The sequence below is a fragment of the Marmota flaviventris genome, chromosome 9 (assembly GCF_047511675.1).
Source record: "Marmota flaviventris isolate mMarFla1 chromosome 9, mMarFla1.hap1, whole genome shotgun sequence".
Taxonomy (NCBI): domain Eukaryota; kingdom Metazoa; phylum Chordata; class Mammalia; order Rodentia; family Sciuridae; genus Marmota; species Marmota flaviventris.
Genome location: NC_092506.1, coordinates 128952777 through 128975042, shown reverse-complemented (window position 1 = coordinate 128975042; position 22266 = coordinate 128952777). Strand labels below are relative to the sequence as shown.

Below are 22266 nucleotides of genomic sequence, written 5' to 3'. Positions count from 1 at the left end.
ATATACTTGTGTTTTGTTTATTTCAAAGTTTTTATATTTATTTCAGGAGAATTATGTGAAGTATGAATAACATTAAATTCAATTAGAAATAAATTTTATAATATTGGAGAGTTAGAGTGTTAAAATATTTTATCTCATTATTTCATATTTCCATGTAGAGACTCTGATAGAAATTATAGCTAAAACTGTTGTATGGATCAAAAATTTAAGATGTGGGCTAAAAAGCTTGAGTAAAGTACCCAAATTGATGTGATGGCTGTGTTATTTAATGCAGTTTTACCAAGTGATCACAAAACATTGGATACACACACACACACACACACACACATACACATTTTCACATACATGTTTAAAGAAAGGAGTCTTGGAGATGTCAGTCTTCTTCTGGGGAAAACAAAAAATGTTCAACAATATTGTTATTTGAGGACTAACATTTGCTAAAGCAGGCTAATGTTAGAGTAGGCATTTCTCCTCTAAAGTATAAAGTCTTGAGTATATTACATTAATTCTCACAAGCCAGGGATTATCACAAGCCTAACAACTAAGAAAAACCCAGGATCAGAGGAATTCTCAGCCCAGTTCTACAAGAAGTTGAAAAAAGAATGAACACCAATTTGTCTAAAATTATTTTATGAAATAGAAAATATTAAAGACCTTCTAACCTCATTCTATGAAACTGATATCAACCTGATGCAAAAACCAGACAAAGACACATCAAGGAAAGAACATTTCAGACCAGTATTCCTGATGAACAGAGATGTCATAATTCTCAATAAAATTATGGCAAACAGCATACAAAATCATATTAAAAAGATAGTACAACATGATCAGTGGGCTTTGTCCCAGAGATGCAGGGTTGGTTCAATACATAGAAATCAATAAACATATTTTTAATTAAATAGATGTAAAGACAAGAATAAAAAAAAATTATCTCAATAAATGCAGAAAAAAAAACATTTGACTAAATACATAGTCAAAACACTAGAAAACTATGTATAATAGAAATATGTCTTAATACTATAAAAGCTATCTATGGTAAACACATGGACAATATTCTCCTCCTCCTCCTCCTCCTCCTCCTCCTCCTCCTCCTCCTCCTCCTCCTCCTCCTCCTCCTCTTCCTTCTCCTCCTCCTCTTCCTTCTTCTTCTTTTTGGAGTAAGGAGACTTTACTGAAAACAGAAAACAGGGAACAAAGGTTTACAAACAGGAATGTGGACTCCTAGCAAAACAAAAACAAAGAACAAAAAGGGCAGGGAGGAGGGGTGTTGGAAGGACAAAAGTGGGTAGTGAGAGCAAGGAAAAGGCTTAATATTTTTTTTTTTCTTTTTCCCATTTCTTTAAAAAAAAAAACACAAGGAAACACACAGGGACACACAACCATTTGTTCACGAATAGAAACATAAATGGTGCAGAATCTAACACTCTGTTCTTCTCTTTCCCAAAAGCAAAACAGAAAAAGAAAAGGCAGCCTGGAGGCTGTGCCCCATAGAGACCCCTTCCGCAGTGGTGTGTAGGAAGGGGCAACCTGCGGGTTTGTGCAACACCTGGCAGCAGCGCAGGGAAAAGAGGCGGGGGGGGTGGAGGTCATGGACTCCACCCCCCTAAAGGAGCAGGGGGTCCAGCTTGTCAAGCCCAGGGCACCCATGGGGATCCCTGGGGACCGGGCCCTCTCCGAGTCCTGGGCACCCTCGGGGAGGTGGTCGCCAGGGTTGCACCCTCCCAAGTCCAGGGCGCTCAGGCCATCTCCCTCCCCTTGTGAGCCCGCCCCTCAAGGAGGGGGGCCGCGCATGCACCCAGTGCTTGGGCTCTGTACAAGGGCACCTGATGCTGGGGCAGCAGCTGGCAGCCACTGTTGACATGGCTGAGGACGTTCTGCTTGAGCTGCGCCACCTGCTCAGTCAGCAGGCTCCTGGTGGACTCCAGGTCCTGTTCTGGCTCTTGACCTCTTCACTTTCTCCTCCAGGGAGAGATGCTCCAGTTTGCCCTTGGGGCACTTGGAGGCTGCAATGCAGTTGAGCAGCCAATTGCTCTCAGCCTGGATGTGTTACTATGTGCCCATGTCGATGAGCGATATCCACAGGCTCTCGCTGAAGCTTGGCAAGTCGGGCACCTTCTGTGGCTCATCCTTGAGCACAGCTAGGCATGGCAGCCCCAGTGCGCGGGGTGGGGCGGGGGGGGCGGCAGTGACGGGGAGAAGGGAACGGAATTGGAGGTGAAGGGGACATTTGCAGCACCCCCCGCCCCACCCCTGTAGCTGCTCAGGTTCCTGAAGACCGATGTCAGCTGGGGGGTGAGGGTATGGCGCCTGATGCCTGACAGAGGGTCCTCTTGCAGAGGCTGCAGCAGCAGCAGCAGCAGCAGCAGTGGGGCTGCACACTCGCCAAGCTGGTGCTGCTTTTCCAAATCCTCCAGGGCCTTGACAAACTCCTCGGTGAACTCCTGCTTCTCGTTGGCCAACATCTTGGGGTAGAAGAACTGTGTGCTCCTCCGTGTAGTGGTAACCAGCCCATTGGTCTGGATGATGAGGCACTCGAGCTCAGGAGAGGAGAGCTTCAGCAGCCTCAGGTAGGGCTGGAGAGCAGGCTGTCAGGGGGCACCTGTTGTGTGTGCAGTTTGCAGATGGGGGGGCAGAGTTGGCTCTGCTGGCACCTGTTCCTTCAGGCTCAGCTTCAGGGCATCATTCTTCACCACGCTGCCTGCTGCCCATCTTGGCGCCTCAGGGACAAGTGGGCCAGGGACACAAAGTTGCTGCCACTGCCACTGACGCTATTGCCCAGGCTTCTCAGTGCCTCATCACCATAGAAAAGTGTTTCCACCCTCTGCTGCACCAAAGGCTGTCTCCGCTGGGGGAGGGTGGCCAGGGCCTTTGTCCTGGGGTCTCCCACCCGCTCCCCTGCCCAGTCAGTCCTGGGCCCACCCTGCCAGTGGGCTCTGTGCCTGGCCCTTCTGTGGGGGGCTCCTCAGAAACATTATTATTAAGGGAGAAAAAATTAAAGAATTCCCTCTAAAATTGAAAAAAAGCAAAAAGATGCCTTTTTTTGTCATTTTATTCAACATCATCCTTGAAGCTCTATCCAAAACAATTAGAAGAAAGAATTAAAGATAATGAATAGAAAAATAGGAAATCAAACTATCACTATTTGCTAATGACATGCTTCTATATTTAGAAAATCCAAAAAATTTCACCTGAAAACTTTCTTGACTAATAAATTTAGTAAAATAGTATAACATGAAATAAACACTCAGAAAGCAAATGAATTTTTATAATGAAGTGTTTGAGTCTGTAAACAAGTCAGGATGGCACCTGGCATTTTGCCAGAGAAATGCTAGAGTCTGTAAACAAGGCTGGATGGCGCCTGGCAAAATGCCAGAGGAAGTGGTTTGTGAAGTAACAAAAGCAAGCCATTAAGTGTGGAGATTCCTTATTGGTTGACTGCTGTATCTAGTTTATGCTAATAAGATAAGCTGTGTGGAATGTATAAATACCGCTCCTGTCCTACAGTAAACAGCTCCCATTCCTGCTGTATCAATGTACACAAGTTGTTCATCACCCACCCACCCCCCCCCCCCGCTAGTTTGCTGCAGCCGGACTGCGGCAATGAAGCAATGAATCCAATGTAAAAACAAATTAGGAAAACCACCCCATTAACAATGGCCTCAAAAAGAAAAAGAAAGAATAAAATAAAATACTTGGGAATCAAACTAAAAAAGAGGTAAAATACCTCTACAATGAATACCACAGAACACTAAAGATAGAAATTGAAGATCTGAGAAAATGTAAAGATGTTACATACTCTTGTATAGGCAGAATGATCATAGTCAAAATGGTGATACTAACAAAATAGTTATAGAGATTCAATGCAATTCCTTTTAATCTCCCAATGACATTCTTCATAAAACTATAAAAAGCAATCATGAAATTCATTTGAAAAAATAGGAGAGCCACAATAGCCAAAGCAATTCTCAACAAAATGAGTGAATCAGTAGGCATCACAATACTAGACCTTAAACTATACTACAGAGACATAGTAAAAAAAAAAAAAAAAAAAAAAAAAAGTACCAAAAGACATATAGACCAATCCATACTAGACAAAGGTGAAAAAAACATAAATTGGAGAAAAGAAAGCCTCTTCAACAGTTGGTGCTGGGAAAACTGGAAATCCATATGTAGAAAGATGAAATTAAACTTCTATATCTCACTGTGCTCAAAAATCAACTCAAAGTAGATAAAAGATTTAGACATGAGAATGGAGACCCTAACAAAAAAAAAATGTCCACATCCTCATCCTGTTAGCTTAGGACCTGACTTCTTGAACAAGACTCCTAAAACACAAACAGTAAAATTAGGAATCAAAAAATGTGATGGATTCAAACTAAGAAGCTTATTCTCTGCAAAGGAATCAATCTATAACATGAAGAGAGAGCCTACAGAATGGGAGAATAAATCCTTAGCACAAACACATCAAATAGAGCAGAAATCTCCAAGATATATAAAGAACTCAACAAACTTATTGCCAAAAAAAAAGAGACATAACCCATCAACAAATGGATGAAGGAACTGAAAAGACACTTCACAAAAGAAGAAATACAATTGATCAACAAACACATTAAAAAGACCATCATCTTTAGCAATTAGAAAAATGCAAATAAAAGCTATTTCAATATTTTATTTCACTGCAGTCATAATGGCAATTATCAAGAATACAAGCAATAATATTGTTCATGAGAATGTGGGAGGCAAAGGTACACTCATACATTGCTTGTGCCATATCAATGTATTCACAATAGCTAAGCTACGGAACCAACCTAGGTATCCTTCAACATATAAATGAATAAATAAAATGTTATATATAATATAAATAATATAACATTTATATATATATATATATATATATATATATATATATATATATATATATATATATATATATACACACACACACACAAACAAACATACAGCCACACACAGATAGATTAGCCTGTGTGGCTGTATGTTTGTGTGTTTGTGTGTGTGTTGTGTGTGTGTGTGTGTGTGTGTGTGTATGGAATATTACTCAACCCTAGAAATAATAAAATTATGCCACTTGCTGGCATATATAACTTGAGAATACCATGCTAAGCTAAATAAACCAATAACAAAATTTCAAAGGCTTAATATTTTATCTGATGTGCAGATGCTAATTCACAATGGAAGGCACTAGGGAAGAATAAATACACTTTGATTTATAGAGAGGTTAGTAAGGGAGGGAAAGATGTATGCGGTTTTGAAGGATCATGAAATGGATCAGATATTATTACCCTGCATGCTTATGCAATTACATGACTGGTGTAATTCTGCATCATGTACAAAAAGAAAAAAATATGAAGTTATACTCCATTTATGTATGCTGTGTCAATGCATTATACTGTTATGTATAGCTAATTTTAACAAATGCCAAAAAGATAGAATCAAATAAATTACAAAATACAATAATTAAAACACTGTTTTACTGAAATAGAAAGCAACATATAGACCAATGCACAGAAAAGAGAACAAGGGTAAGCCCAGACATTCACTGCACAATCATCTTTGAGAATGGGGCCAATAATACAGAATGAATAAAGGATAGTTAGTCTCTTTAACAGATGGTGCTGAGGACACTCAATATCTGCACAGGGAAGAAAGAAAACAAAAATTTATCTTACATCATATCAAACATCAACTCAAAGAGGAGAAAATGTAAAGTGAGAGGTGAGCCTGTATAATTCCTGGAAGACAGTACTGGGGTCCCATTTACCAATCTCTTCCCATCCTACTAAGGTGACAAATATGATCACTACACAGTGTTATATGTATTAAAATATCATGCCATACAACACAAGCAGATGAAGTTGCTATTTTTAATCTAAAATAGAAAAAAAGAAAGAAGAGCATAAGTTTGTGAGCAAAACATACAAAGAAAACACAGAAGAAACACTTTACAAGATAGCTCTAGGTAATGGTCCTTTTGCTATGACAATAAAAGGACAGGGAAGAGAACCATGAACAGAGAAGTATAATTCCATTAAACCAAAAGCTTCTACACAGCACAGTAAAGCATGAACAGCGAAGAGATTCAACTGTTGGAATGAGAGAAATGACTGACACATCACCTGAGAAGAGTATAAAATCTGAAACACAAAATATCCCTATGAAAAACCATTAAGTGAGCTGGGTACAGTGGGACATACCTTGAATATCAGTGATTTGAGAAGCTGACGTGGGAGGACCACAAGTTAAAAACCAGCCTCATCACGTTAGCCAGGCCCTAAGCAACTGAATGAGACCCAGACTCTAAATTAAAATAAATAAATAAATAAATAAAACTCTGGGGAAGTGACTCAGTAATTAAGTGCTGTGGGTTCAATCTCTAGTTGCAATATATAAATATAAACAGAGAGTAGCATGCTGGTTGCAAAGAAATGTGGTTAGGGTAAAATGTGGTGCTGCTCTTCGATGGATATAAAATTTTAATTGCATAAGATAAACAATTTCTAGATATTTGCAGCATAATTCTGTAGTTACACTTTACAATAGTATAATGTTCACTTACATGTTTTCAGAGTACATATATCCTACTTAGTGTTCTTACTATTGTGCAAGGGAGGAAGGGAGGATACAAGGGACTGAGGGAGGGAAAGATGATGAAGAGAGTGTTGAAGCCAGAAGGCAGGGAAAGGAGGACTAGCCCCATGATGCTCTTCCTACACAGTCAGGATTCCTGCTCAAAGTGGACCTGTTCTTGATTGAATATTCACTGTTGCTATCATAATTTTTATTGATTTTATCTTACTACTTATTTTTCAAAAGTAAATTCCAAGAAGGCAATGGACCACAGGTATAAACACAGCACATAAATGTAACCTGCAGGTATAGTGCTTTTGGACACTTCATAAACATTGAGTTTTCATTCCCATTATCACAAATTCCAGTGGGCCACGGAAATATGGGAGCTAAGAGAGAGTTGGGTACAAAGTGACCATGTCCTATCCACAAGTATAAAAAAAAAAGGGAGCATGATGAAACCCAGGTAGGACACACATTAATGTCGAACCAGAATTAGATTCAAATATAGAAAGAAGACAGCTTTGTCACTCAAGGTATTTCACTGTGTTAACCCAACTTTCCAGCTGAGGATGTGAAGGGATAGGGAAAGCAGGGTAATCCACAGTCACTTTTCTCCCAGCTCTTTCAAACTCATTAACAAACCAGCTGGAGAAATTGTTCACAGTTATCAGGGTGTAATAAATGCAATTGCACTGGTTCTGTGTAACATATTCACTGCTTTGGTATTAATGAACACAACATGGATGTGTAAGCTCTCCAATGTGACTTTCTCATAAGTTTGCATTTAGAATTGATATGGCATACAAAAAGATGAATGTTAGAAGTCTTGCTAATAATTTAAAATTCTGTAGTAAGAAGGACAATTAAAAGACAAATTGTACAATGACATATGAAGAGATCACAGAAGAAAGAAATAGATTTCTGTGGCATGATGTCAATGGTAGAGGTCACCTGCTTTTAGACAGGGAGTCTAAGTTTTCATTTTGCATTGGTCCTGACAAATTACACAAGTTGCCCTAAAAATACCAGTAAAAAGGTGTATATTTCCCTGGAGAAAGTGGTGATTCTAGCATCATGAAAGATAAATTTAAAAAAAAAATGAGCCTTAACATATGAAGGAGGAAGAGAATGAAGAGTAGGAGGAGAGTCTCTCAAGGTTTCCCACATGTGAATTCCTGATAAATGACATAAGAACTAAAGTAAAAATCCTGAAAGATTGAAAGCTGGAAAATATGAGCAATAAAATAAAAAAAATTAATATTAAATTATAAGTGAAAGCAACAAATAAATGTATATTTACTGAGAAATATTGACTACATTGATAAAAATGATGGGAAAAAAATCTTTCATATACAAGAGTTCAAAACAATACAGGAGAATAGCATCCCATCCTGCATGTGGAGCTTAGTATCTTTGTCATTTTATGGGTGGGCAGATTCAGTGACTTGATTGCAACAAATAGTGAAAAAATAAGTAAAATATTACAGTCCCAAAGGATGAACTTGGCACAAACTACCTTGACAGTGGATGGACTGTAGCACTTCAAATATTTCAGTGACCATCAGATAACCTCATCATGCTGTGACAACAAGGCACTTCAAAACCGTACGATTTCTTCCAAAATTATTTAATCCATTATCTTTATAGGTGACTAACAATGACCATTTTCACAAGCAGGAAACAAACCATAAGGATACTCTCTTCCTCAGTGTTGAGTGCCTACCTTTCAGTGATCAAATAGAATAATTAGTTTTAATTTGTTTTTAATTAACAAATATTTACTGCACATGTTAATGGAGTTGAGCATAATATTTCCAAATGCATGGTACACAGTGATCATATCTAATTATCTATCTTCTACTTTCATTGATTGCCCTGCCCCAGCACCCTTTGTACTCTCCAGAAATTACTATTGGGCTTCCATATTACTTCTAAAAAATCAACTCTAAGGTGTAGGTGATAAACATGGTAATAGAAAAAAGATTTCTGCAGTCAAAAACAAACATTTGCAGGAATGAACTCTCCCCACATCTCTGAGAACATAAATGTTAACACCTGGTTGAGTCTCCCTTTATCTCATTGTAAACAACCAGAAAAATGACCTCCAGCTATTGCCTTCACTATGCTGACCTTATTTTTTCCATAAATCTTCAATTTGGCTTCAATTCCCACCACCTGAGGACAGAGGTTCCACTGAGATTATCAGAAACCCCTATGGCACCAAAACTCAAGGTCCCTCCTTTGTCACCCTGTGGCTCACTTTTTAGTGTTTTTTAGAACAAGAGGTTCTGCCTTTCTTTTTAAAATCACCTCTTCCAGAAATTCATGTCATTACATTTTCCTGGTTTTCTATCTCCTTAACTGAATGCCCACACTCTGTCTTCTTCATATTATTTCCTTCTCCGTGGCTAAATATAGGTGTGTTCCCAGCTCAGAGAAATGCTCCCTGTACTTATATATCTTCACCCAAACCTGAGTCATGCTCAGTCTCATTGCAGTATTTTTCACATTCCCCTGCCTTCCAAATATTCATTTTCTTCCCAGTCCTCTCCTCTCACCTTATGTGGATATCAAGAAGAAATCACAAACATCAACACAAAAGCCTTCTTCAAGACTAACACACTTTTTCCTGCCTCATGTGGTTTTTCTGCTCCATACAGGAATGCTTTTGCCAAAAAGCTCTGAATATTCACTTAGGCCTACAGATGCCCAATGAACAACTACAAGTGAGATAACACTTGGCATCTCTGAGATATATTTATTCTATTTAATGGCTTTTAATAATCACAGCATAGAAAATAGAAAGAAATACCTGCAATATTAGTAAGGACTCCTGAAACATTCCAGGCACAACAGGTGTAGAAGGAGGCCATGATTGAATTGAAATCCTTATCCCACTTCTGAATAAATTTTGAAAAAAAATATATGTGTGTGTATGTGTGTGTGAGTATATATATATATATATATATATACTCACACACACACACACACACACATATACACTGGGTAGTTAGTGTAATACTCCCTTTCATAGCTGGATGATTAATTTCATACATACAATTAATGAAGATTTGTACAAAAAAAAAAATAAAAAGCTGCTTGTAAAGCAAGTACTGAAGAGTTTTCTAAAGTATTTCTTAACCAAGCCAGCCAATAAGTAGGCAGATACTCTGGTGGAAGATAGAAAAATGTCAAAAGTACAGTTCTGATACCATCTAGTGTCTAATTAGGAATTAGCACTTCTAACAATGGGAAAGTACCCACATTACGCAGAGCAGTAAGTACAAGTAGGGATGAGACAGGGATTCTTGAAACCTAAAAGAGGGGTGAGGAGATGCAACTGGAGAAGCAAGCAAGGAAGGGATCTTTAAGGAGACCTTTATCTCACAGCTAGGAAAGGATTGGGGCAGCTAAATGATATGGAGAAGGGTGTGTTTTAGAATAATTGAGAAGGTAAACATTGCCATGGATGGTAACATTAGATCAGATGCCTAAAGGGGGTCAGTACTTCATGTCTCTTTAGTGCCTGAATTCTTGGGTCAGTCCAGGGGAATGGTAGCCCCCACAAAAATGAGAGCAGAGATTCCTTGCTGTTTTGTTCATGTCTGTGTCCTCTCTGCCTAGGACAGAGCCTGGTACTATAGTTTTTTTTTTTTTTTTTTTTTTTTTTTTTTTTTTTTTTTTTTACAAGGAGTTATGTTTCCATATATAAAATTAATGAAGGCTGTGGTTTTGCCTAGAGGTAGAGTGTTCGTCTATTATGCATGAGGCATTGGGTTCAAGCCTCACCATAACATAAAAATAAAATAAATGTATTGTGTCTACCTACAACTAAAAAATGAATGTTTTAAAAAAATACTAAATGATAATACTGTCAAAATATATCCCCTGCCCCATCCATTGCAAATTGCCTTTTAGAGAATCATGAAGCTGGAACTTGGCCTTACACCAGCCTGAGAGTCAGATGTCACTTTGTGTCCCACTTTACAGACTTAGGGAGTGTCCCAAAGTAGCACCTGGAAAGAGCCAAGGCCTCTTCCCTCATCAATGCTTTTTTTATTGTCCAGGTGCTATGAAACCCCTGCCTGTGAGTGAGTGAGTGAAGGGGACTGTGCGATCCAGATCAGACTCCAGCAAGTGACGGCTGCATCACAGGCTTACCCTCTCTGGACTTCAGGGTCTCAATATGTAAACAGCAGGCACCAAGAGAAGTCTCTGTGAACACACAGGAAAAAAAATTATTGTTCCCCAAAAACAAAGTGTCTCAGGCGATATCCCAAGGACCCCTTCAAGAAACCCCATGGGACCCAACCAACCTGAAAATATAGAAAGTGCACAGCATCCAATGAGTGGGAGGAAGAAAGAAAGGCTGTGCCATGGCATCTTCAGCCTCCCTCCATTGCCTCAGTGGGTAAGAGGGGAAACTGAGGCCCCCAATGGAACAGACATTGAGGTCACATTACTATCTCAGAGGCCAAAGACCCTGCTTCCCCTCTGGGTCCACAGTGAATCCTGACAGAATTACCGGATGGATGCCTCTCCTGACTCCATTTGCCTCCTGTGGATGCACCCACCATGCCCTCTGCTCCTGCATTACTGTGCCTCCTGGTTCCTAGGCTGTGCTCACCTAAGGGGTCCTGGGTAGGGTGCTGCCTCCCACGTGCTTCCCCTGCTTCTCCCCACCCACTGTTCTTACAAGTTGGGCTCCATTCACTCAGGCTGACTCTGCCTCACCAGCTCTGCCCACAAGGTCCTCTCCACTTTTTTCATAGGTGCCACCCAGCATCTGGCCTCTTACCTCCATTGTTTTGAGAGCCACGCCCACTCCACCAATTTGATCCTCTGCATTCTGTCCACATGACTCATCCTCCGATGACATATTTAACACTCTGGGATTGCAGGTTTTTCCCTCTAGCCCTGGAACCTTTGCAGTCTGGCTTGGCCCAATTCCACCAGCATCCACTAGCATACCAAATGGCTCTGCTCTTCTTCATTAGCCATGGTTTTCCATCAAGTTCACTCCTACACCAGCCTCACTGTCACCTGGCCTCTCCACTGCTCCTTGAAAACTCCATCTGAAATGAATGAAAGAGATATTGCTGAGATATCCATGGTTGTGACACCACTGAGTCTAAGGGACAATTACCTTTGGGCTCTGGTCACATTTGAACCCCACATCTTCAATGGTTCACCTTGAACCACTCTGCTAACCACAGAGTATCTCCATTTACAGAATTCCAACTGATGATAATACTTTTTTGCATAAATGTGAGCATGTTTTCAGCACTGTCTTTGTATTATGGATGCAGAAGAGGCACTGTACAGCAACTAGCAATGTCCCTGCCCTATTTGTGAAAGAGCCCAGCCAGATTTAAAAAGCATGTTTTCAAAGGACATGCCCTTCTGATTTTTTTTAAGCTCTGTGGCCTTCAGCACCTTCTCTCCCCCTTTCAGCACAGGATGGGCACAGCTATTTGGCAAACAAGAGTCATCTGTGATCTCTTCTCCAGCCAGCCTGGGGCATCTCAGAATGAGGAAGCATAGGTATCTGGTCATGGCCATCTTTTTCAAGGTTCAGTCTCAGAAGAGAAAGCCTCTTTATAATGACTTCTGTATAACTATGGTTTATTCTGACAACCTGACACAATGCTGTAGAGACAGGGAAGCAGTTGGGGACTTGGGCTTCAAGCTGCAGAAACTGAACTAGGTGATTTATTTTTTTAAGAAAAATGACACTGGGGAGGTCAAGGAATCTGATAGCAAAGTTTTTTTTTTTTTTTTTAAAGAGAGAGTGGGAGAGGGAGAGAGAGAGAGAGAGAGAGAGAGAGAGAGAGAATTTTTTTAATATTTATTTTTTAGTTCTCGGCGGACACAACATCTTTGTTTGTATGTGGTGCTGAGGATAGCACGCATGCCAGGCGAGCGCGCTACCGCTTGAGCCACATCCCCAGCCCTGATAGCAAAGTTTAATAAAACCAGGAGCTGGGTTTTGCCAGGTGATTTCAGTGGCCAAAATCCATTTACAGTTCTCACTGAACCCCATTGCTATATGAGCACACTGAAAGCCTTCCTGCTGTTGCTTTGTTGTGCAAAACAACAAAGAGAAGGGGTCCAGTAGGCTGGGTATAGGTATTGGCTGGGAGTACAAATTCTTCACATTCAACTAGGTATTAAAGGATAAATTGAAGTATGCTAAAGAGCAAAGGAAAGGACATTCTAGGTAAGAACACCATTTGTGATCTCACAAAGAAATTTGTGTCCTCTCAGAATCACACAACCACACTATGCCAGGTGCTTTTCTCATCATGTCATTCAATATCTCCAAACCTTTCAAAAATAGTGCCATACTTTGGGAAACTTATTTCATTGTTCCACAAAAATGCTAAAGGCTTCTATAAAGAATTCAAAATATACAGCATAATACTGCAAAACTGGGCAAGGGGTGGAAATCTTGCCAAAACCCAGTGCCCCAAACACCAGAATTAACATTAGGCAGTATCATTTCCCAGGAATTTTTAGTCACATAGATTGGAGGGTGAATAAAAAAAACAAGGATGGGTAGAAAGAAAGAAAATAATTTGATTAAAATGAGGTTAAATGTGGGCTGGGTTTGTGGTTCAGTGGGAGAGTGCTTGCCTAGTGCACACGAGGTGCTGGGTTATATCAACACCACATAAAAACAAAAAAAAATAATGGTTAAAATTATAAAAAGTTATTAAATATGAAAAAAACTGTCGCGACCCCTTGCCCGCAAGGAAGACGCAACTCCGAAATCTTCTCTCAGTAGTTTTATTCGGGCCCTTGATATTTATTATACTTTCTTCTTCTCTTCTTCCCGGATGCCCTCCCAGCCTTAATAAAGCATCCCAAGCCCCAATGCAAAGCTGCCGCGTGGAACTCTCTCACAGGGTGGTGAAAAATCATGTGCCAACTCTCTCAGATAAGGAGTTGTTTGTCACATACCACAGCGGAGCCAGCGCCATCTCGTAATGGCGACCATAGTCTGCAGAAACGGCAGAAGCGGCTCACCACAGTTCCCCCTTTTCTGTTTTATTAAAACAATACAGGCGAGAGTAGAGGTCCTATCCCACTGTGCAGAAGTGGCTGCATAGTATGGCTCAGTCCTAAGGAGGCGCCTTCCCCAGATCCGAGGCCATATCAGCCGACGCCTTTTTTCGTGGGGCGGGGCGTGGACGCGTCTAACCCGCATGCAATAGGACATGCTCTCCTTGAGGTCCACGTCAAGGATCACTCAAGTGCAGTGCCTTGCCTCGCATCCTGTATCGTGACGATGGTGGACGAAGGGGGATAGCTGAGGCTGAACTGTGGCTGTATTAATGACAAACAAGTTGACAGCACCCTGAAAGAAAGGCACGGACTTTAAAGCGATAGTAAAGCACTAGTGTGGAAACCCATCTGCGTGCAATGGCAGCAAGACCGGCAGAGTGCAAGGGCTTTCCAACACTAAGAGAATAATAAGGAAAGTCATGTCGATCCCAGTGCAATGTTATAATAACTTGGGGTGCAACGACCATGACAAAGGTTTACTGTTTAAGATGCGCAAGCCAGACTTGAGGTGAGTTGCCATTTTCTAAAGCTGCAAGAGCTTGTATGATCATAGCCTTTTCTTGTGCATGGCGAGTTTTAAGGCGACAGAGAAACCACAAACAAAGTATAACACTGAAGCAACACATTGCACCAAAAATGCCTACTCCCACCCACTCTTTGAAGAAGGAAAAAGCAGAAGATATCCAATCGGTGAATTGACCCAAAGTCACTGGTTCGATACGGGTACTGTTCAAGACAGCAATCTGAGTTAGTTGAGACTGGATCAAGTTTTCTGCTGCCAAGGACCAGGTTCCGGATAGATATTCCCCGATGATGCGGGAGGCATTTCTGGAATCATTAAATCTGACAGAGGTTATACATAAATGTGCACGTTGATCAACACAACCCAAAAGCACTAAGTCAGCCAATTCTTCTACCTGAGCTTGGAGTAAATCTATCCTTTGGTTGGCAGCTAAAATCCCTGACAAAATATGTTGATTAATTGAATTTTGGGATTCAAGTATAGTGGAAGTTTGTTGAACAACTTGATTAATAGTGGCAGCAGTTTGTACTTGACTGGCCATGGCTACTCCAGCTGTAACTGCTGCAGCAGCAGACACTGCCACAGCTGTCACTATAGCTGCCGTAATTCCAAAATCTCTGCGGACTCTGAGTAGTTCAACAATGGGGAATTTATCTGGGTCCGCAGTGACTGGGATAGGGACAAAGGTTGGAATTTTCATAACCACTGCTACAGTCCAAGAACCATTCCAACACTCAGATAAGAGACAGGTAACACTAGAACAATCCAGCATCCCCGACGAGGTATTGTTAGCCAAAAGGAGCAAGAACGGGGATTGGACGCAGACCATTGCAGGAGGCAATGTAGCATTATGTAGCAAAGAGTTGAGCGAAACAGATGTGAGCCTATTACCTCGTTCACTTTTCCTAACAGTGCCAGAAACATTAGCCAGCCAGGTTTTGGCTCCTAGCAATTGAGCCAATGCAGAAATATCAGCTGAAGCCCCCTTCTCATTGGAAATCAGCCATTGAAACCAGGACCAACCTACTCCTGTAGAGGAGTTGGCACTATGGTTAAAATTATAAACATACCTCTTAAGAGAGGGGGAAAAGGAGAAACCCTTAGTAACTTGAAGTTTCTCCCAAGAATGATCCTGACAAGGCGTAAATGTTGGAGGGAAACCAAGATTAGGGGTACAGTAAGGAGAGGCCTTGAAATGAGTGGCATTGTAAGTACTATTAGAAGAAGGAGGCACTGGGATTAGTACCTTGGAGATCATGGCCAAGGTAGTTATGTTTAAAGCAGAGCTATTTACAGGGGTCCCTGAACCTGATTGCTTCCCCGAAACTACTTGGCTCAGTACAGCATTAATAATACTCCCTGAGACCTGCTTGGACCGCAATGGGTCCTCCCAGTTAGTCAGATTTTTGGTCTTAAGGCTAATGCAATTAGCGTTTCCAAGGCTGAAACAAAAAACTCCTGTGAGATTAACCTGAGATCGATTAAAAATGCTTTCCACGTCCCCTCTAGGAGAGGCACAGGGAGCAGACATCTCACATGAGGTAGAGAAAAGAGTGGGGAGGACACTAGAACTACCATGAACCGGCATCGGCATTGGCCAAGCCCGTGCCACTGCCCACCACTGCATTGGTGTCGTCTGTGCCATCGGCACCAGCACCAGAACCAGAGCACGTAGCAGAGTGAAGATCCTCATCACAGGGTTGCTGTGGTATCTCTTGTTGCTGGTCGGTTGATGTCAAGACTCTTCTTGTCAGGCGTTCAGGGACCCACAACGGCTCCGTGCGATCCTGGGGAAAAACACATACAGATCCTCGTGCCCATGTCAGCACGGGGTCGGGGCCGTTCCATTGGCCTGTAAGAACATCCTTCCACTTAACATAACCAATCACAGAGGGCTGAGGGGACACATGTCTATCAGCCACAGAGCGACCATGAATATCCAAATTTAAAAAATTAATGGTAAAGAGAGCTAAGGACAGGCGTTCTTTAGGAGTGTGTTCAGCTCCTATTCCCCCTTTTTGTTTTTGTAAAGTTTCCTTTAAAGTGCGATGAGCACGCTCAACAATGCCTTGTCCTTGAGGATTGTAAGGCAGACCATGAGTAAGTTGCACTCCCATGGTAGAACAAAAAGATGTAAATTGTCTGCCAGTATAAGCAGGTCCATTATCAGTCTTAAGGGATGCAGGAGCACCCCATGCTGCCCATGCTTCTAGGCAATGAGTGATAACATTACGTGCCTTCTCTCCCGACAAAGCAGAGGCATGAATAACTCCAGAGCACGTATCAACAGAAACATGTACATACTTGAGGTTACCAAAGTCAGGTATGTGCGTCACATCCATTTGCCAGACAACCAATGGTTTTAATCCCCGTGGGTTCACTCCATAAGTAGGGGGATGAAGAAATGTGACACAATGAGGACATTGTAATACTATCTGACGAGCATCCGCTCTTGAAATGGAAAAACGCCTGCGCAGCGTTAAAGCATTAACATGGAAATTTTGGTGAAATAATTTAGCCCCCTCTAAGGAGGAAGCCAAGCATATCAACTGGCCTCTAGTGGCTGAGTCCGCACAGGCATTACCCTGTGATAACGGACCAGGAAGAGAAGTATGAGCCCGTATGTGCATTGGATAAAAGGGAGCAGTGCGGCTACAGATAAGTTGTTGAAGCTGATTAAAGTAAGCAGATACATTATGGGCATTACTAATAGCTCCCACGGCCTCCAGGACTTTGAGTGCTTGTACCACATAAATGGAGTCCGAGATAAGATTAAAAGGAAAAGAACACTGTTTAAAAACCTCAATAACAATTTGCAATTCAACCCATTGTGGATTACCAGGAGCAAATTGATGCTGAACAGGGGGAGAATCATTAATTACATAAGCTCCCATTCCAGACTTGGAACCATCAGTGAAAATATTAACAGCCCCCGGAATTGGATTGGGTGAAGTTACCTTAGGGAAAATGATGGGATGTTCTTTAACAAAATGGAGTAATGGATGGGAAGGGTAATGATTATCAATAGCCCCTTGAAACGAGCAACATAGAATAGCCCAGTTGTCTAGAGTAGCACACAAAACATTAAGTTGAGCCTTAGTATAGGGTATAATAAGAGAAGAAGGTGATTGTCCAAAAAATTGAATGCTTTGGTGAATCCCTTTAAGTGCTAACGCTGCAACAGCATCAGGATAGTATTCTAAAGATTTTCCTGGGGATATATGTGGATGGATCCATAGTAAAGGCCCATCTTGCCACAGTACTCCAGTAGGCTGCCGCATAGTGGCAAGCACACATAACTGGAAAGATTTATCATTTTGGAGCCTGTATAGAGTAGCATGTTGTATAGCTTCTTCTACTGTTGTAAGGGCCGCTCTAGCCTCTTTAGTGAGGCTACGAGGAGAAGCAAGATCTGGATCACCCTTAAGGGTAGCATACAAAGGCTGGAGCACACCATTAGGAATATGTAAATATCCCCTTATCCAATTAATATCTCCCAACAGTTTTTGAAAATCATTCAGAGTTTGGAGATCTTGAGTTCTTATGGTGATTTTTTGTGGTTTTAGTTTATCATACCCAATTATTGCTCCCAAATACTCAATAGAATTCCCCGTTTGAACCTTTTTAGGTGCAATATGTAGCCCATATTGAGCTAACAGCTTTACTAAGTCTTTATAGGCCTCATTAACTATCTGTTCTAATTTAGCGGCCAATAACACATCATCCATATAATGAATAATCCTGATGAAGGGATACTTACGTCTGAGAGGTGCAAGTGCCTTCCCCACATATATCTGGCACATCGTGGGACTATTAGCCATTCCCTGTGGCAACACTACCCACTCAAACCTAAGATCTGGCTCCTCGTGGTTACACGAGGGAAGGGTGAAAGCAAAACGTTGTGAGTCTTTAGGATGCAAAGGAATAGAAAAGAAACAGTCTTTAATGTCAATAGCAATAATATGCCAGCCCTGAGGAATAGAGGAGAGCAGAGGTAGCCCTCTTTGAATGGGCCCCATAAGTTGCATTTGAGCATTAACTGCTCGTAAATCATGTAGTAGGCGCCACTTTCCTGATTTTTTCCTAATAACAAATATGGGAGTATTCCATGGAGAAGTAGAAGGTTGGATGTGACCCAAGTTTAGTTGTTCTTTAATTAAATTATGGGCCGCTGCCAATTTAACCGAGGGAAGAGGCCACTGAGGCACCCAAACAGGCTCCTCGGTGAGCCATGTTATGGGTATTTGAGCCCCAGTGGCCCCTAGGAAAAACCCAGACCAAATCTGTTAAGCTTTTGATGACCTTGCACAGGATGCCTACACCCCTGTAGGTGTTTTCCTAGTCCTAGACCTGGCCTATACCCCATATTTTGCATAATCTGTTGAGACACCGGAGAATAGTCATTACTAAGAGTAAACCCCATGTCTTTCATCAGATCACGACCCCATAAAGAGATAGGTAAATCAAGTACATAAGGCTGAAAGGTGCCATTGTGTCCTTCTGGGTCCTTCCAAGATAGATGTCTACAGCTGATTTGAGGGGCTTGGGCATATCCCAAACCTCTTAGTGATTGATCTGAGAGCTGCACCGGCCACCCCTTTGACCAGTCCTTTTGTGCTATTATACTACGATCTGCTCCAGTATCTAGCAATCCCAAAATTGATTTGCCTTCTATGGTTAAGGTTAAAGTAGGACGGTCATTCATATCTAAGGACAAATAAACAGAATTCCCTCCAGTGACTCCAATCTCATCACTTGTCCTTGAAAAAGAATCAGCAGGAAAGCGGGTATGCAGACTGGGTAGAATTAGCAATTGAGCAATCCGGTCTCCTGGGGAAATGGACACAATACCCTTTGGAGCTTCCACCATAACCTTTACTGATCCTACAGTATCAGGACTAATGACTCCAGGAAAGACATGAAGACCTTGTAATATAGAGGATGCACGTCCAATTAGCAAGCCTACAGTGCCAGGTGGTAAAGGTCCTTTGAATTTAGTTTCCACCAATTGGACTCCCATCTTAGGTGTTAGTACGAGTCTAGAGGTGGAACAGAGGTCCAATCCCGCGGCACCTGTAGTGGCTCTCCGCGTCTCATGGGATGGCGTAGAGATGGCCATGTCTCGGGTTTGGGTGTGACATTCTCCATTGCCCCATATATTTGTGGGCCCTGAGGTCGGGGGCCCCTTCGGCCGTTTTTTGGCCCAGCTGAAACAGGCTGTCCATAGATGTCCCACACTGATCTACACTCTTTTGCCCAATGCTTTCCCTTTTTACATTTTGGACACAGCCCCGGTTGACGAAGGCCATTGGAAGGGCCACCGCGAGGGGGTCCAGTAAAATTATCTTTTTTAGGACATTCACGTCTGAAATGACCAGGTTGACCACAATGGAAGCATGTTCCGGCACCAGGACTGCCCCCTTTTGCCATCCGAAGGACAGCAGCTGCAAGACCTGCATTAGTTAAAGGTCCTCCAATCTCTCTACACACTTTCATCCATGCTTCTATGCCCTTATTTTTATAAGGAGTGATTGCTGCTTTACATTCCTTAGTGCACTGCTCAAAGACCAATTGCTTGATAAGGGGCATGGCTCTATCAGGATCCCCAAAAATCTTTCCAGCGGCATCCACCATCCTTGCTACAAAATCTGAAAAGGGTTCTGTAGGGCCTTGTAGAATCTTGGTCAAATTACCAGACACCTCTCCTCTATTTGGAAGCGACTTCCATGCCCGAATGCAAATGTTGTTAATTTGATCATATGCCTCAAGAGGAAATCCTGTCTGTTGATTTGCAAATCTACCCTGCCCTAAAAGCATATCCTTGTCCCAATGGGGATGTCCCGCCGCATGGTTTTGGGCGGCCTGCTCTATTGCGCCCTCTAGCACGAATGCTCTCCAGTCCAGATATTTACCCGGGGAAACGCAAGCCCGAACAAGGCTAGCCCAATCAGAGGGAGTCATACAGTATCTAGATAGATTCTCCACCTGAGTCAGTGTGAAAGCGGCATCCACCCCATAAGTGCGCACAGACTCCGCCAGGGTCTTTACAATTTTAAAATCTAAGGGTTCATGGACTCTTCCCCTGTTGTCATCCTGAAAAACTGGATAAGCAAGACCCATCTCAGCGTGAACAGCCCTCCATGTTTGGGCATGGAAAGCTCTCCCCGAAGTGCCTCCACCATACGGCGGTGGATCCGGGGGATCGTTTTTCCTGAGCTCCTGTTTCTTTTTGTTCCCTTCTTCTGTAGCTAAACTCCCTAGCTGACAAGACAGCCTCCCGAGCTCTTCCTCCTCATCCTCCTCCTCCTCTGACCCACTTTCGCATGGGGGTGTACGCAGCGTACTGAGATCTGGATACAACCGTCTCCTCCCCCGTGTCATGCTCCGCACACTCCCCTCTTCTCGAGTCACTTCGCTTTCTGTCGTCTCCGACTTTTCCTCATGTAATCGCTCTAAAACCTCCTGTCCTTTAGCAAGTGCTTCCTGGCATCTGCCATCCGTAAGGCAACCACGGACCATTTTCCAAAGGGGTATCACCCCACCCTCTAACATGCCGTGCTCAGATGCAAAATCAAGATCTTTGCCTAATTTATCCCAACTAGGCACAGTAAGGCTGCCCGAAAATGCAAACCACGGTGCAGCGACATCTACCTTTTGTAAAAATCTCTGTAGTGTACTATGCTTCACTTCCAGTCCCTTGGAACGTAACAGGCCATCTAGGGCCAGAAGAAGCGGACTTGAAGATGTGGCACCCATGACACAACGACAAAAAAAATACAGACAACAAAAACACACTGACACAGCGAAAGAGACACAGAAAGCAAAAGCGAAAGTAGACGCAAAAGTACACGGCGCGGCTGCAATAAAATGCAAGGCTTCCTCTTTCATTACAGACAGAGGAGTTGCCCCACTTTCTTCGCGTATCCCACTTACCTGGGACTAACCCCGCTTTAATCGCGGATCCCCCTTACCTGGGGACTGACCCCGCTTTAATCGCGGATCCCCCTTACCTGGGGACTGACCCCGCTTTGATCGCGGATCCCACTTACCTGGGACTAACCGGTGCACCACCCCTGACTACTGAGAGTTCTGATTTTCCCGGGTCTCGGCACCACTTGTCGCGACCCCTTGCCCGCAAGGAAGACGCAACTCCGAAATCTTCTCTCAGTAGTTTTATTCGGGCCCTTGATATTTATTATACTTTCTTCTTCTCTTCTTCCCGGATGCCCTCCCAGCCTTAATAAAGCATCCCAAGCCCCAATGCAAAGCTGCCGCGTGGAACTCTCTCACAGGGTGGTGAAAAATCATGTGCCAACTCTCTCAGATAAGGAGTTGTTTGTCACATACCACAGCGGAGCCAGCGCCATCTCGTAATGGCGACCATAGTCTGCAGAAACGGCAGAAGCGGCTCACCACAAAAAACAGCATTTTCACTTGAATTTATGGAAAGAAAAAAACAAAATCAGTAAAAGAGAAGTAGCTGCTAACATGACATATTTATTTTGTGATAAAAATGCTTGTTTGATATAAGAATACCCCAATATTGTGATTAAAAATGTGTCTCAAAAGCTAAAAAATACCATTAAAAAATCTGAGGATGAGGCTCAGTGGTTATGTTCCCCTAGTTTCAAACACTTGTACAAAAAAAAAATAAAAGAAATAAAAAAGAAAAAAATGTGGTTCCTTTTTCTTATGTTACATATTACAATTTTAGCATTCATTTTTACCTGTTGTGGAGGCTGTGAAACATCAGTCTCTCGCACATACGTCTTTGCCCACATCTGACATTTTGCTCTCAGCCTATTGTTTTATGTCAAGGTCTATACTTTACCTGCCACCTCACTTTAATTGGAAATCTTTTAAAATCCTAGGTTTCTCTGGAGGCAGGGTTCATCTTCAGTCCTTGGACCCAGGCTTCTTCCTTCTGTGTTCATTTAGATTCAAGTCTTTTTTGGAGACGACCCACTTCAAAATTGGGAACACTATGGCTTGCTTAAAATCACTTTCCCAATGTCCCATCAGTGCAGGAATTGAGATTGGGACCAGTGTTAGTCTGTTGTGGAACAGTTCTCAGGAGAGCCATGGGA

At 42.3% G+C, this 22266-nt stretch overlaps 1 pseudogene; it reads right to left on the bottom strand.

Moving 5' to 3' along the window:
• Positions 1–989: 989 nt before the first annotated feature.
• Positions 990–21598, bottom strand: LOC139707031 (endogenous retrovirus group K member 5 Gag polyprotein-like; annotated as a pseudogene).
• Between the last annotated feature and the right edge of the window lie 668 nt (positions 21599–22266).